Source organism: Schistocerca nitens, chromosome 2 (genome assembly GCF_023898315.1).
Source record: "Schistocerca nitens isolate TAMUIC-IGC-003100 chromosome 2, iqSchNite1.1, whole genome shotgun sequence".
In the NCBI taxonomy this organism is placed as follows: Eukaryota; Metazoa; Arthropoda; class Insecta; order Orthoptera; family Acrididae; genus Schistocerca; species Schistocerca nitens.
Window position 1 is genome coordinate 720,888,274 of NC_064615.1, and position 13,890 is coordinate 720,902,163.

Here is a 13,890-nt window from a genome sequence, read left to right on the forward strand (position 1 = left end):
TATGAGATACGACGTTTTTTACGACCACTTGATTCCCGAAGCGCAGGAAAGGTTCGGACGCGCTGCAAGCGACCAGTCCGCGGATGTAACAACCAATATCTAAAGAATGAAAAGAGATATCACTCCGGTCTCAACTTTAAATAAAATTTAGATATATTGGTTACATTTCATACGCAATAATGTATGGCCTCAAATGAACTATACGGAAAGTCTACACAATGTGATCTTGTTGTTGTTGTTGTGGTCTTCAGTCCTGAGACTGGTTTGATGCAGCTCTCCATGCTACTCTATCCTGTGCAAGCTTCTTCATCTCCCAGTACCTACTGCAACCTACATCCTTCTGAATCTGCTTAGTGTATTCATCTCTTGGTCTCCCTCTACGATTTTTACCCTCCACGCTGCCCTCCAATGCTAAATTTGTGATCCCTTGATGCCTCAAAACATGTCCTACCAACCGATCCCTTCTTCTAGTCAAGTTGTGCCACAAACTTCTCTTCTCCCCAATCCTATTCAGTACCTCCTCATTAGTTACGTGATCTACCCACCTTATCTTCAGCATTCTTCTGTAGCACCACATTTCGAAAGCTTCTATTCTCTTCTTGTCCAAACTATTTATCGTCCATGTTTCACTTCCATACATGGCTACACTCCATACAAATACTTTCAGAGACGACTTCCTGACACTTAAATCTATACTCGATGTTAACAAATTTCTCTTCTTCAGAAACGATTTCCTTGCCATTGCCAGTCTACATTTTATATCCTCTCTACTTCGACCATCATCAGTTATTTTACTCCCTAAATAGCAAAACTCCTTTACTACTTTAAGTGTCTCATTTCCTAATCTAATCCCCTCAGCATCACCCGATTTAATTTGACTACATTCCATTATCCTCGTTTTGCTTTTGTTGATGTTCATCTTATATCCTCCTTTCAAGACACTGTCCATTCCGTTCAACTGCTCTTCCAAGTCCTTTGCTGTCTCTGACAGAATTACAATGTCATCGGCGAACCTCAAAGTTTTTACTTCTTCTCCATGAATTTTAATACCTACTCCGAATTTTTCTTTTGTTTCCTTTACTGCTTGCTCAATATACAGATTGAATAACATCGGGGAGAGGCTACAACCCTGTCTCACTCCTTTCCCAACCACTGCTTCCCTTTCATGCCCCTCGACTCTTATAACTGCCATCTGGTTTCTGTACAAATTGTAAATAGCCTTTCGCTCCTTGTGTTTTACCCCTGCCACCTTCAGAATTTGAAAGAGAGTATTCCAGTTAACGTTGTCAAAAGCTTTCTCTAAGTCTACAAATGCTAGAAACGTAGGTTTGCCTTTTCTTAATCTTTCTTCTAAGATAAGTCGTAAGGTTAGTATTGCCTCACGTGTTCCAACATTTCTACGGAATCCAAACTGATCTTCCCCGAGGTCCGCTTCTACCAGTTTTTCCATTCGTCTGTAAAGAATTTGCGTTAGTATTTTGCAGCTGTGACTTATTAAACTGATAGTTCGGTAATTTTCACATCTGTCAACACCTGCTTTCTTTGGGATAAGAATTACACTCCTGGAAATGGAAAAAAGAACACATTGACACCGGTGTGTCAGACCCACCATACTTGCTCCGGACACTGCGAGAGGGCTTTACAAGCAATGATCACACGCACGGCACAGCGGTCACACCAGGAACCGCGGTGTTGGCCGTCGAATGGCGCTAGCTGCGCAGCATTTGTGCACCGCCGCCGTCAGTGTCAGCCAGTTTGCCGTGGCATACGGAGCTCCATCGCAGTCTTTAACACTGGTAGCATGCCGCGACAGCGTGGACGTGAACCGTATGTGCAGTTGACGGACTTTGAGCGAGGGCGTATAGTGGGCATGCGGGAGGCCGGGTGGACGTATCGCCGAATTGCTCAACACGTGGGGCGTGAGGTCTCCACAGTACATCGATGTTGTCGCCAGTGGTCGGCGGAAGGTGCACGTGCCCGTCGACCTGGGACCGGACCGCAGCGACGCACGGATGCACGCCAAGACCGTAGGATCCTACGCAGTGCCGTAGGGGACCGCACCGCCACTTCCCAGCAAATTAGGGACACTGTTGCTCCTGGGGTATCGGCGAGGACCATTCGCAACCGTCTCCATGAAGCTGGGCTACGGTCCCGCACACCGTTAGGCCGTCTTCCGCTCACGCCCCAACATCGTGCAGCCCGCCTCCAGTGGTGTCGCGACAGGCGTGAATGGAGGGACGAATGGAGACGTGTCGTCTTCAGCGATGAGAGTCGCTTCTGCCTTGGTGCCAATGATGGTCGTATGCGTGTTTGGCGCCGTGCAGGTAAGCGCCACAATCAGGACTGCATACGACCGAGGCACACAGGGCCAACACCCGGCATCATGGTGTGGGGAGCGATCTCCTACACTGGCCGTACACCACTGGTGATCGTCGAGGGGACACTGAATAGTGCACGGTACATCCAAACCGTCATCGAACCCATCGTTCTACCATTCCTAGAGCGGCAAGGGAACTTGCTGTTCCAACAGGACAATGCACGTCCGCATGTATCCCGTGCCACCCAACGTGCTCTAGAAGGTGTAAGTCAACTACCCTGGCCAGCAAGATCTCCGGATCAGTCCCCCATTGAGCATGTTTGGGACTGGATGAAGCGTCGTCTTACGCGGTCTGCACGTCCAGCACGAACGCTGGTCGAACTGAGGCGCCAGGTGGAAATGGCATGGCAAGCCGTTCCACAGGACTACATCCAGCATCTCTACGATCGTCTCCATGGGAGAATAACAGCCTGCATTGCTGCGAAAGGTGGATATACACTGTACTAGTGCCGACATTGTGCATGCTCTGTTGCCTGTGTCTATGTGCCTGTGGTTCTGTCAGTGTGATCATGTGATGTATCTGACCCCAGGAATGTGTCAATAAAGTTTCCCCTTCCTGGGACAGTGACTTCACGGTGTTCTTATTTCAATTTCCAGGAGTGTATTATATTCTTCTTGAAGTCTGTGGGTATTTCGCCTGTCTCATACATCTTGCTCACCAGATGGTAGAGTTTTGTCATGACTGGCTCGCCCAAGGCCATCAGTAGTTCTAATGGAATGTTGTCTACTCCCGGGGCCTTGTTTCGACTCAGGTCTTTCAGTGATCTGTCAAACTCTTCACGCAGTATCTTATCTCCCATTTCATCTTCATCTACATCCTCTTCCATTTCCATAATATTGTCCTCAAGTACATCGCCCTTGTATAAACCCTCTATATACTCCTTCCACCTTTCTGCCTTCCCTTGTTTGCTTAGAACTGGGTTGCCATCTGAGCTCTTGATATTCATACAAGTGGTTCTCTTTTCTCCAAAGGTCTCTTTAATTTTCCTGTAGGCAGTATCTATCTTAACCCTAGTGAGACAAGCCTCTACATCCTTACATTTGTCCTCTAGCCATCCCTGCTTAGCCATTTTGCACTTCCTGTTGATCTCATTTTTGAGACGTTTGTATTCCTTTTTGCCTGCTTCATTTACTGCATTTTTATATTTTCTCCTTTCATCAATTAAATTCAATATTTCTTCTGTTACCCAAGGATTTCTATGAGCCCTCGTCTTTTTACCTACTTGACCCTCTGCGCCTTCACTACTTCATCCCTCAGAGCTACCCATTCTTCTTCTACTGTATTTCTTTCCCCCATTCCTGTCCATTGTTCCCTTATGCTCTCCCTGAAACTCTCTACAACCTCTGGTTCTTTCAGTTTATCCAGGTCCCATCTCCTTAAATTCCCACCTTTTTGCAGTTTCTTCAGTTTCAATCTGCAGTTCATAACCAATAGATTGTGGTCAGAATCCACATCTGCCCCTGGAAATGTCTTACAATTTAAAACCTGGTTCCTAAATCTCTGTCTTACCATTATATAATCTATCTGATACCTTTTAGTATCTCCAGGATTCTTCCAGGTATACAACCTTCTTTTATGATGTGATCTTATCTCTGCAAATTCTTAAAGATTTCGTGCAGCCAAATACTCAATTTCATGCAGCACAGTAACTATGACGAATAACGAAAATAAATTCAATTCAAACGTCGCCGGTTGCAGCTAGAGACAGGCAGCGACGCAGATGTCGCTCACGTGGGACACTTCCGTAACTACACGTGTGGTTGTGTTTTGTCGCTTGAAGATGTCGCGCACTGTCGCTCGCTTCTGTCGCTCACATAGGACACGGCCTAATAGTTAGTTGCGCGTAGGGAGCGACAGAATATGAGATTCTCCCGCGTGGTTTATGAAGGCTAGCTGTAACACTATGGGTTGCATAAAACGATACCGCTAGGGGCAACTGAATCATCCTATACAGGGTGTTACAAAAAGGTATGGCCAAATTTTCAGGAAACATTCCGTACACACAAAGAAAGAAAAGATGTTATGTGTATATGTGTCCGGAAACGCTTAATTTCCATGTTAGAGCTCATTTTAGTTTCATCAGTATGTACTGTACTTCCTCGATTCACCGCCAGTTGGCCCAATTGAAGGAAGGTAATGTTGACTTCGGTGCTTGTGTTGACATGCGACTCATTGCTCTACAGTACTAGCATCAAGCACATCAGTACGTAGCATCAACAGGTTAGTGTTCATCACGAACGTGGTTTTGCAGTCAGTGCAATGTTTACAAATGCGTAGTTGGCAGATGCACATTTGATGTATGGATTAGCACGGGGCAATAGCCGTGGCGCGGTACGTTTGTATCGAGACAGGTTTCCAGAACGAAGGTGCCCGACAGGAAGACGTTCGAAGCAATTGATCGGCGGCTTAGGGAGCACGGAACATTCCAGACTATGACTAGCGACTGGGGAAGACCCCAAACGACGAGGACACCTGCAATGGATGAGACAATTCTTCGTGCAGTTGACGATAACCCTAATGTCAGCGTCAAAGAAGTTGCTGCTGTACAAGGTAACGTTGACCACGTCACTATATGGAGAGTGCTACGGGAGAACCAGTTGTTTCCGTACCATGTACAGCGTGTGCAGGCACTATCAGCAGCTGATTGGCCTCCACGGGTACACTTCTGCGAATGATTCATCCAACAATGTGTCAATCCTCATTTCAGTGCAAATGTTCTCTTTACGGATGAGGCTTCATTCCAACGTGATCAAATTGTAAACTTTCACAATCTACATGTGTGGGCTGACGAGAATCCGCACGCAATTGTGCAATCACGTCATCAATACAGATTTTCTGTGAACATTTGGGCAGGAATTGTTGGTAATGTCTTGATTGGGCCCCATGTTCTTCCACCTACGCTCAATGGAGCACGTTATCATGATTTCATGCGGGATGCTCTACCTGTGCTGCTAGAACATGTGCCTTTACAAGTACGACACAACATGTGGTTCATGCACGATGGAGCTCCTGCACATTTCAGTCGAAGTGTTCGTACGCTTCTCAACAACAGATTCGGTGACCGATGGATTGGTAGAGGTGGACCAATTCCATGGCCTCCACTCTCTCCTGACCTCAACCCTCTTGACTTTCATTTATGGGGGCATTTGAAAGCTCTTGTCTACGCAATCCCGGTACCAAATGTAGAGACTCTTCGTGCTCGTATTGTGGACGGCTGTGACACAATACGCCATTCTCCAGGGCTGCATCAGCGCATCAGGGATTCCATGCAACGGAGGGTGGATGCATGTATCCTCGCTAACGGAGGACATTTTGAACATTTCCTGTAACAAAGTGTTTGAAGTCACGCTGGTACGTTCTGTTGCTGTGTGTTTCCATTCCATGGTTAATGTGATTTGAAGAGAAGTAATAAAATGAGCTCTAATATGGAAAGTAAGCGTTTCTGGACACATGTCCACATAACATATTTTCTTTCTTTGTGTGTGAGGAATGTTTCCTGAAAGTTTGGCCATACCTTTTTGTAACACCTTGTATATCTATTAGCGCACAGGACCTAATTTTGCAATGATGAAAGTTGTTAGCTTGTCGATAGATTGATTCCTCAAAAGAGCTGACTTACGGGCAAGTGCGAAAGATGGAGGAGGAACTCTTTTCCGTTAGAATGGAATGGGACAGAAATTCCGGATATTATTTTCACGATTCGCCGGCTTAACGAGCGTAGGAAAGTCGTAAATTGCCTCCAGCGTTCGACGAGGCAGCTCTGATAAAGGCGAGAGCTAAGGAAGCATCGCTGCCGAAAGCGGAGTGCGAATGCCTTCCGGTTCCGGTCCGTGCGTGCTGCTATCTGCTGGTACGGAAGCGGGCCGGGGCACGAAGCAGAAAACGTATTTCTGTTCGGCACTTCTTAGAGATTTCTTATTCATTGATAATACATTACCTCGTAAATCACAAAGGAAAAAAAGTCGATTTTCCATATTATGAGTCGCATCTACAAGCCAACTAGTACAAATACTTGGGTGTGACAGTTTGCATGGATATGAAACGGAACAATCATTTGGGCTCAGTAATAGGTAACGCAGGACGCAGATTTGGATTCATCAGCAGAAAACTGGCAAAAAGCAGTCAGTCTAAAAAGTAAACTGAGTACAAAACACTTCTGCGCCCCATCTTAAAATATTGCTTAAATGTGTGGGACCCATACCAAATAGGACTAACAGGGGATACTGAAAGTATTCAAAGAAGAGCAGCACGAATTGTCACAGGTTTGTTTCAGTCAGGGGAGAGCTGAACAGAGATGCTGGAAACTCTAAATTGGCTGACGCTTGAACATTTACACCAATTATCCTGCAACAGCCTGCTTAGCAAGTTTCAATACGCAGTACTACGTGAAGAATCCAGAAAAATATTTCAGCCCCTACATATTGCTGGTTGTGATAATACAGAGGCCGACCGATGTGGCCGTGCGGTTCTAGGCGCTTCAGTCTGGAACCGCGAGACCGCTTCGGTCGCAGGTTCGAATCCTGCCTCGGGCATGGATGTGTGTGATGTCCTTAGGTTAGTTAGGTTTAAGTAGTTCTAAGTTCTAGGGCACTGATGGCTACAGATGTTAAGTCCCATAGTGCTCAGAGCCATTTGATAATACAGAGGTGTTACACTGATCACGTATACAGGGTGGTCCATTGGTAGTGACTGGGCCAAATAGCTCGCGAAATAAGCATCAAACGAAAAAACTATAAAGAACGAAACTCGTCTAGCTTGAAGGGGGAAACCAGATGGCGCTATGGTTGGCCCACTAGATGGCGCTGCCATAGGTCAAACGGATATCAACCGCGTTTTTTTAAACAGGAGCCCCCATTGTTATCACATATTCATGTAGTACATTAAGAAATATGAATGTTTTAGTTGAATCACTGTTTTCGCTTTGTGATAGATGGCGCTGTAATAGTCACAAACGTATAAGTACGTGGTATCACGTAACATTCCGCCAGTGCGGACGGTATTTGCTTCGTGATACTTTATCCGTGTCAAAATGGACCGTTTGCCAATTGCGGAAAAGGTCAACATCGTGTTTATGTATGGTTACTGTGGTCAAAATGCCCAACAGGCGTGTGCTATGTATGCTGCTCGGTATCCTGAACGACATCATCCAACTGTCCGGACGGTTCGCCTGACAGTTACGTTATTTAAGGAAACAGGAAGTGTTCGGACACATGTGAAACGTCAATCACGTCTTGCAACAAAAGCTGATGATGCCCAAGTAGGTGTTTTAGCTGCTGTCGCGGCTAATCCGCACATCAGTAGCAGACAAATTGCGCGAGAATCGGTAATCTCAAAAACGTCGGTGTTGAGAATGCTACATTAACATCGATTGCACCCGTACCATATTTCTATGCACCAGGAATTGCAAGACGACGACTTTGAACGTCGTGTACAGTTCTGCCACTGGGCACAAGAGAAATTACGGGACGATGACAGATTTTTTGCACGCGTTCTATTTAGCGAGGAAGCGTCATTCACTCACAGCGGTAACGTAAACCGGCATAATATGCACTATTGGGCAACGGAAAATCCACGATGGTTGCGACAAGTGGAACATCAGCGACCTTGGCGTGTTAATGTATGGTGCGGCATTATGGGAGGAAGGATAATTGGCCCCCATTTATCGATGGCAATTTAAATGGTGCAATGTATGCTGATGTCCTATGTAATGTTCTACCGATGTTACTACAAGATGTTTCACTGCATGACTGAATGGCGATATACTTCCAATATGATGGATGTCCGGCACATAGCTGGCGTGCGGTTGAAGCGGTATTGAATAGCGTATTTCATGACAGGTGGATTGGTCGTCGAAGCACCATACTATAGCCCGAACGTTCACCTGATCTGACGTCCCTGGATTTCTTTCTGTGGGGAAAGTTGAAGGATATTTGCTATCGTGATCCACCGACAACGCCTGACAGCATGCGTCAGCGCATTGCCAATGCATGTGCGAACATTACGGAAGGCGAACTGCTCGCTGTTGAGAGGAATGTCGTTACGCGTATTGCAAAATGCATTGAGGTTGACGGACATCATTTCGAGCATTTATGTGGTATTTACATGTAATCACGCTGTAACAGCATGCGTTCTCAGAAATGATAAGTTCACAAAGGTACATGTATCACATTGGAACAACCAAAATAAAATGTTCAAACGTACCTACGTTCCGTATTTTAATTTAAAAAACCTACCTGTTACCAACTGTTCGTCTAAAATTGTGAGGCATATGTTTGTGACTATTAGAGCGCCGTCTATCACAAAGCGAAAAAAAGTGGTCCAACTAAAACATTCATATTTTTTACGTACTACACGAATATGTAATAAAAAATGGGGGATTCGTATTTAAAAAACGCAGTTGATATGCGTTCGACCTATGGCAGCGCCATCTAGCGGGCCCACCATAGTGCCACTGCCATCTGATTTACCCCTTCAAGCCAGACAAGTTTCGTTCTTTGTAGTTTTTTCGTTTGACGCTTATTTCGTGAGATATTTGGCCCGGTCACGATCAATGTACCACCCTGTATATAGGTGTGGCGCAGGTGACTGAGGAATTTCACAGCACCAGGACGGAAAAACTTAATCACAACTCGCATATCTTTATATTTTAGCCTGGAAAGTGGAAGGAGATCCAGAATAAAGAACAGAATTGTTCGATTTAGATTACAGTAAACAGAAGATAAGTACAACACCATTGTGCACTAAACAAGTAAGGTATTCTGTAGTTAAATATACTATTATAAGCAGGTGTGGCCAGTTCAAACAGACCATCCGTTCGTTGGCATTGGCGCGGGGTCTTTGTTATGTCATTTTGCATTCGTTTCTGAGAAGTCTGACATTTCAGCATACAGCTGTGACTGGATTTAGATGATATTCCACATCTGAAGATAATAATCTTAAGAGACTGAATTCTGAAAGGTCAGTTTGCAGTGTACTTTGAATTCTACAGTAATTTCCATTTCTTGATCAACACTGATCACAGTCAAAGGAGATGGTTTACATCTGGATGCTTTGACTATTTCCTTGATATCTTCAGGTGTTTCATAATCTGATATTTCTATCACACTCTAAGTACAAATGACTATGCAAAGGGAACGTAATTTTTATCTTCTTCAGGCCACTAATCTGATTAACAGTTACATAAAATGAATGAAGATGACGATAGTGAAGCTTTTATTTTGATCACCAGCAGAATCACAAAATATTCAGGACGTTCCAGGTGGAACGGTCAGTTTTCTGGGATATGAACGGAACGATTATCTGGAGTAAAAAAAGAAAAAAGTAATGAATATATGCTCTAAAATGCATACCTGGAAACCTATGAACAAAGTTACGCCTTCGATAGTGCGATACAAATTTCTTCGACTGAAAGATATTTGCTTTCCATATTTTGTGAGGTGACAGCATTGACGACAAAAAAAATTGTCCATTAATCTTGGTCTTCAAAATGCATACGTTAAGAGATATTAGCTCTTGTTCATCTTTACTACGTTAAAAATGTCTCCTCTAATATACTACTTCCTACCAAAAACGGAAATCAAAGACCCTTCAGTGAAAGAGATTTATTTTACAGTAGGGATCGTGATACTAATATGTGAACACGTAATTGTAGTACCAACTTTTAATGTTCATTGTACAATGGCCAATGACCCTTATATAATTCGAAAGGTTCTTGGCCATAGATGTCCACAAAGATAAAACAATATGTGTATGTAGCCGTTAAGAGTGGTAAAAGGAAAGAGAAGCTTTCACATTCGTAACACTGATGTTACATTCTCTATCAGGCATTAAAATCTCCAATACTTGAACTTCGAAAATAGAAGAGCTATCAACCTCTGCCCTTCGCACCGATCAGGTGCTACGGTAGGAATGACACACAAAAGGAACATTTTGTGGAATCGTGTTCTAGGGGCTCTTATGTTCACATGGTTCATCTGCAGTAAAACATGCTTACCGGGCAGCTACAATGCGACAATTCCTAGATCGATGGTGTTGAAACTAAATTAAAGTCGGAGACAGTATTGTGGTGAGATAATTGGATGTTTGTTATATTAAAAGGCAGAGAAATATTTAACATGGAGTTCTTTTAAACATAGTGCTGGCAGCATGCATCAGATAATTTGCTACTTGATTGTTCAGATTCCTGGTGTTATGGGTCAGAGATAATGACAATAAGTTTTCTTAATAATGTTACATTCATTGTTGTTTCATAATTCCTCTATTGGCAAATACTGAATAATAGTTCCATCTGTTCAAGATAGTACAAAGTAGAATCATAACGAATTTGCAGCTGATGAAAATTGATATAAATCCCAGTTTATTACGTGCAAAGTGTCTAAAAACTGGTGGCGACAAAGACAATTTGTGCTACTCGTGTGCTGCTAAAGTAAATAACTGTAAAGGTATGTCTATGCAATCGAAAGTGAAGAACTGTATACTGGTGCCACATGGCAATCAAAAACTCATAACGGATTCAGCATCGAAAGACGAAATAATTAAAGTAATCATAACAGCCCCAAGCTAGTGGAACTTCTAAATGAAAGCAATGAATACATCTGCTATAATTTAAGGTCAAGACATTAGCTCAAACTAAAAAATCATCAACCTACAAGTAAATAACTTGTTGACAAAACTGAACTTTCTAAATTCTCCTGGTCAAAAGTAACCGGTAACCCTCTCTTCAGTTGATCTAGGTCTACTGTGTATTTCTGATACCAGTCACAGCCCTGAAAACTGCATTTTTCTATACTATCCAACAATTTTTTCTTCGTGTCATTTCTTGCTATACCCTTGCATGTGTTATCGAGTCCCACTGGAAGATAAAAATTGCAGCCCTTCCACAACCACTCAGAAACCAACATTGATAAAGGTATTGAACAATTAAACAAATTTAACGCTTGATCTGTGGTCTAAAATTGGTCCTGTTCTGAACATAATTAGGTAAAGTCACAAACTTGCAGCATTAGTCTAATTTTGTTTGTAATATGCATATGGTAAGCACTAACTTGGGAATGATCAATTCTGATGAAACTTGTCACAGCAAAGGTACATGGTTAAAGGTAAAAAAATAGTTGTACTCCAATATATTCTGAGAAAAAGTTCCTTTAGTAATGTGAGAAGTTACACTTTTTTGTAATGATGTAGTACATTACCATTTACTCATACAGCAATAAATTCTTAATTTGCTTTCAAGAGAAAGAATAAAAGATTTAATATTAATTTCTTGGGAGGAATAATAACTTCCTCATTTTGCCTTTATGTTGAGAATTCTCTTAGGGGCGATCAAGAGAAGGTAGAAAAGATTTAATAGTAATTTCTCGAGAACAATAATGATTTTCTCATATTTAGTCTTTTTGTTCAGAATTCTCTTAGAGGTAAATGACTCAATGATTGATTAGGTACACTACCTTTGGTACTGTAGGAAAGGTGACAAAAACCGGGTGTGGACTTCTTGAATGCGTACTTGGAAATCAGCCATAATGATTTACAGAATCCATTAAAATTGCAATTATGAGTTCTGAATATTAGTTTGGATCATTCTTCTCTAGAATATCAGTTCAGAGTTTTACTACTGCACCACTTTGCTTCTAAGGGGCAGAAACAAATAAAGAAGGGAAAAGGGAAGCAAATAGGTGAAAAAGGAAGCAGAAGCCATTTCACCAAACAAAGAGGAAAACATTTCCTCTGGATCTGAGGTAACAATCTAATCCTCTGTGAGGGAGGTACATGGTCAACAACTGAGAAACTTGTCTTGATGTACCGCCAGGGCTTCTACCACACCCATGGCTCAGATAGCACTGACACAGTGGTGAACAGACACCTGTGATGCATGCTGTCAACGTGAAACAGTAGAAATGAAACTATACTTTCAGTAAAGTCTAAGAAATATCAAGTTAATGTTCCACTTTCAGAGCAACAAATCACATATCTCACCTTTAATTTCAAGATAACAGTGGCACAGATGTAATGTCTCATTCTGTAATAAGTATTCACTATTCAAATATTTATGGCAAGTTAACACTGAAAGGTACACTAGATATCTGCCTTTTTCAATTGACGCATCTGGACAAAATACATCGTCTCAACAGTTGAGCTTGGCACTATTTGCTCACCATTCTTGACTATAATTGTTCAACTAGTAAAACATTGTTTCCCAAAGTTAAGTTCCAGTGTCCAGTCATAGTCAAGTACACAGTTATAACTTCTAACAAATATTCAAAACTTAGAATTTACATATCAGGTGTAAATAATAATAATAATAATAATAATAATGGCTAATTTTCCTCTTAGTTTTAATCCTAAAGTTGTAGCCAAGTCAAAAGTATTCATTGTTCCTCTCTACATATACTACTTGTCTGTCAGATGGAAGAGCTGTCTCAGTGAATTTTGGAAAGACAAGAGGAACTAGAGTGAAGTTAAAGTTTCAAGTCAACCTGTGAGCACCATCTGTGACTCATATTTCTGCAGTCTGTTAGATATACTGTGGCTTGTGAAGTGGCAGAAAGTGATAGTTGCAAAATGCATAAAATACAGTTTGTCAGCATAACAATGTTCAAAAAATGTGGAAGGGCTAAGATGCCTATGAGACGACAACAAGTAGATAATGCATCATTTGATCCTTTTGCAAATGTTATTGTCAGCCATCATGGACAAAAAAAAATAACCTGCTGCTGTTGGGATGTTGATACTCCATTCAGTTTGGTAAGTGTGATGTGTGAGTATTTTTGGCACTGTGGTCTAGTTACCACAAAGTAAAGAATAGTTTGTTAAAAACCTTCATTAAAGATTCTGGGAATTGATTGAAACTTCTATAATCAAATCCATATTAAAGTTTTGTGTGTGTGTGTGTGTGTGTGTGTGTGTGTGTGTGTGTGTGTGTGTGTGTGTGTGTTTTGCTCTGAGCAGGAATACAGATAAATTACATCCTGATGGAATTATTTGTGACTAGTTATAGTTATGTTGCTGAGCAGCTTTAGAAATATTTTTAGTTTGACTACTTTCAAGAAGGAACCTGTGAACTCCAAAACACACACACACACACACACACACACAGCAGGTAATCTGGATTTGGTTTAAGCCATTCCCAGGACACATGTCTTGTGCACAGTGCTCCTCTCCCTATCATACTGACCCACCATGTATCTGTATCTCTAGCTTCCATTACATCTTGCAGTCAGAGAATTTCATCATCCAGTTGCCATTATAAAGCTACATTTATTTTTCAGTAACAAATATAAAACAATATCCACAAATATATGTTTTGTCACATTGAATTACATCTACAAATCACACCATTGGCACAAACTCATTTGTGATTTAAACATAAAGATCTTTCAAAATAAACAATTATAAATGCATCATATTAAAACATAACTAAAAAATTAACATTTGTCATCTTGCTTAATGCTTGTAAACAGATACTGAGATAACACTTCAACATCTGAAAAGTAAGTACACACAAGTTTACAATATC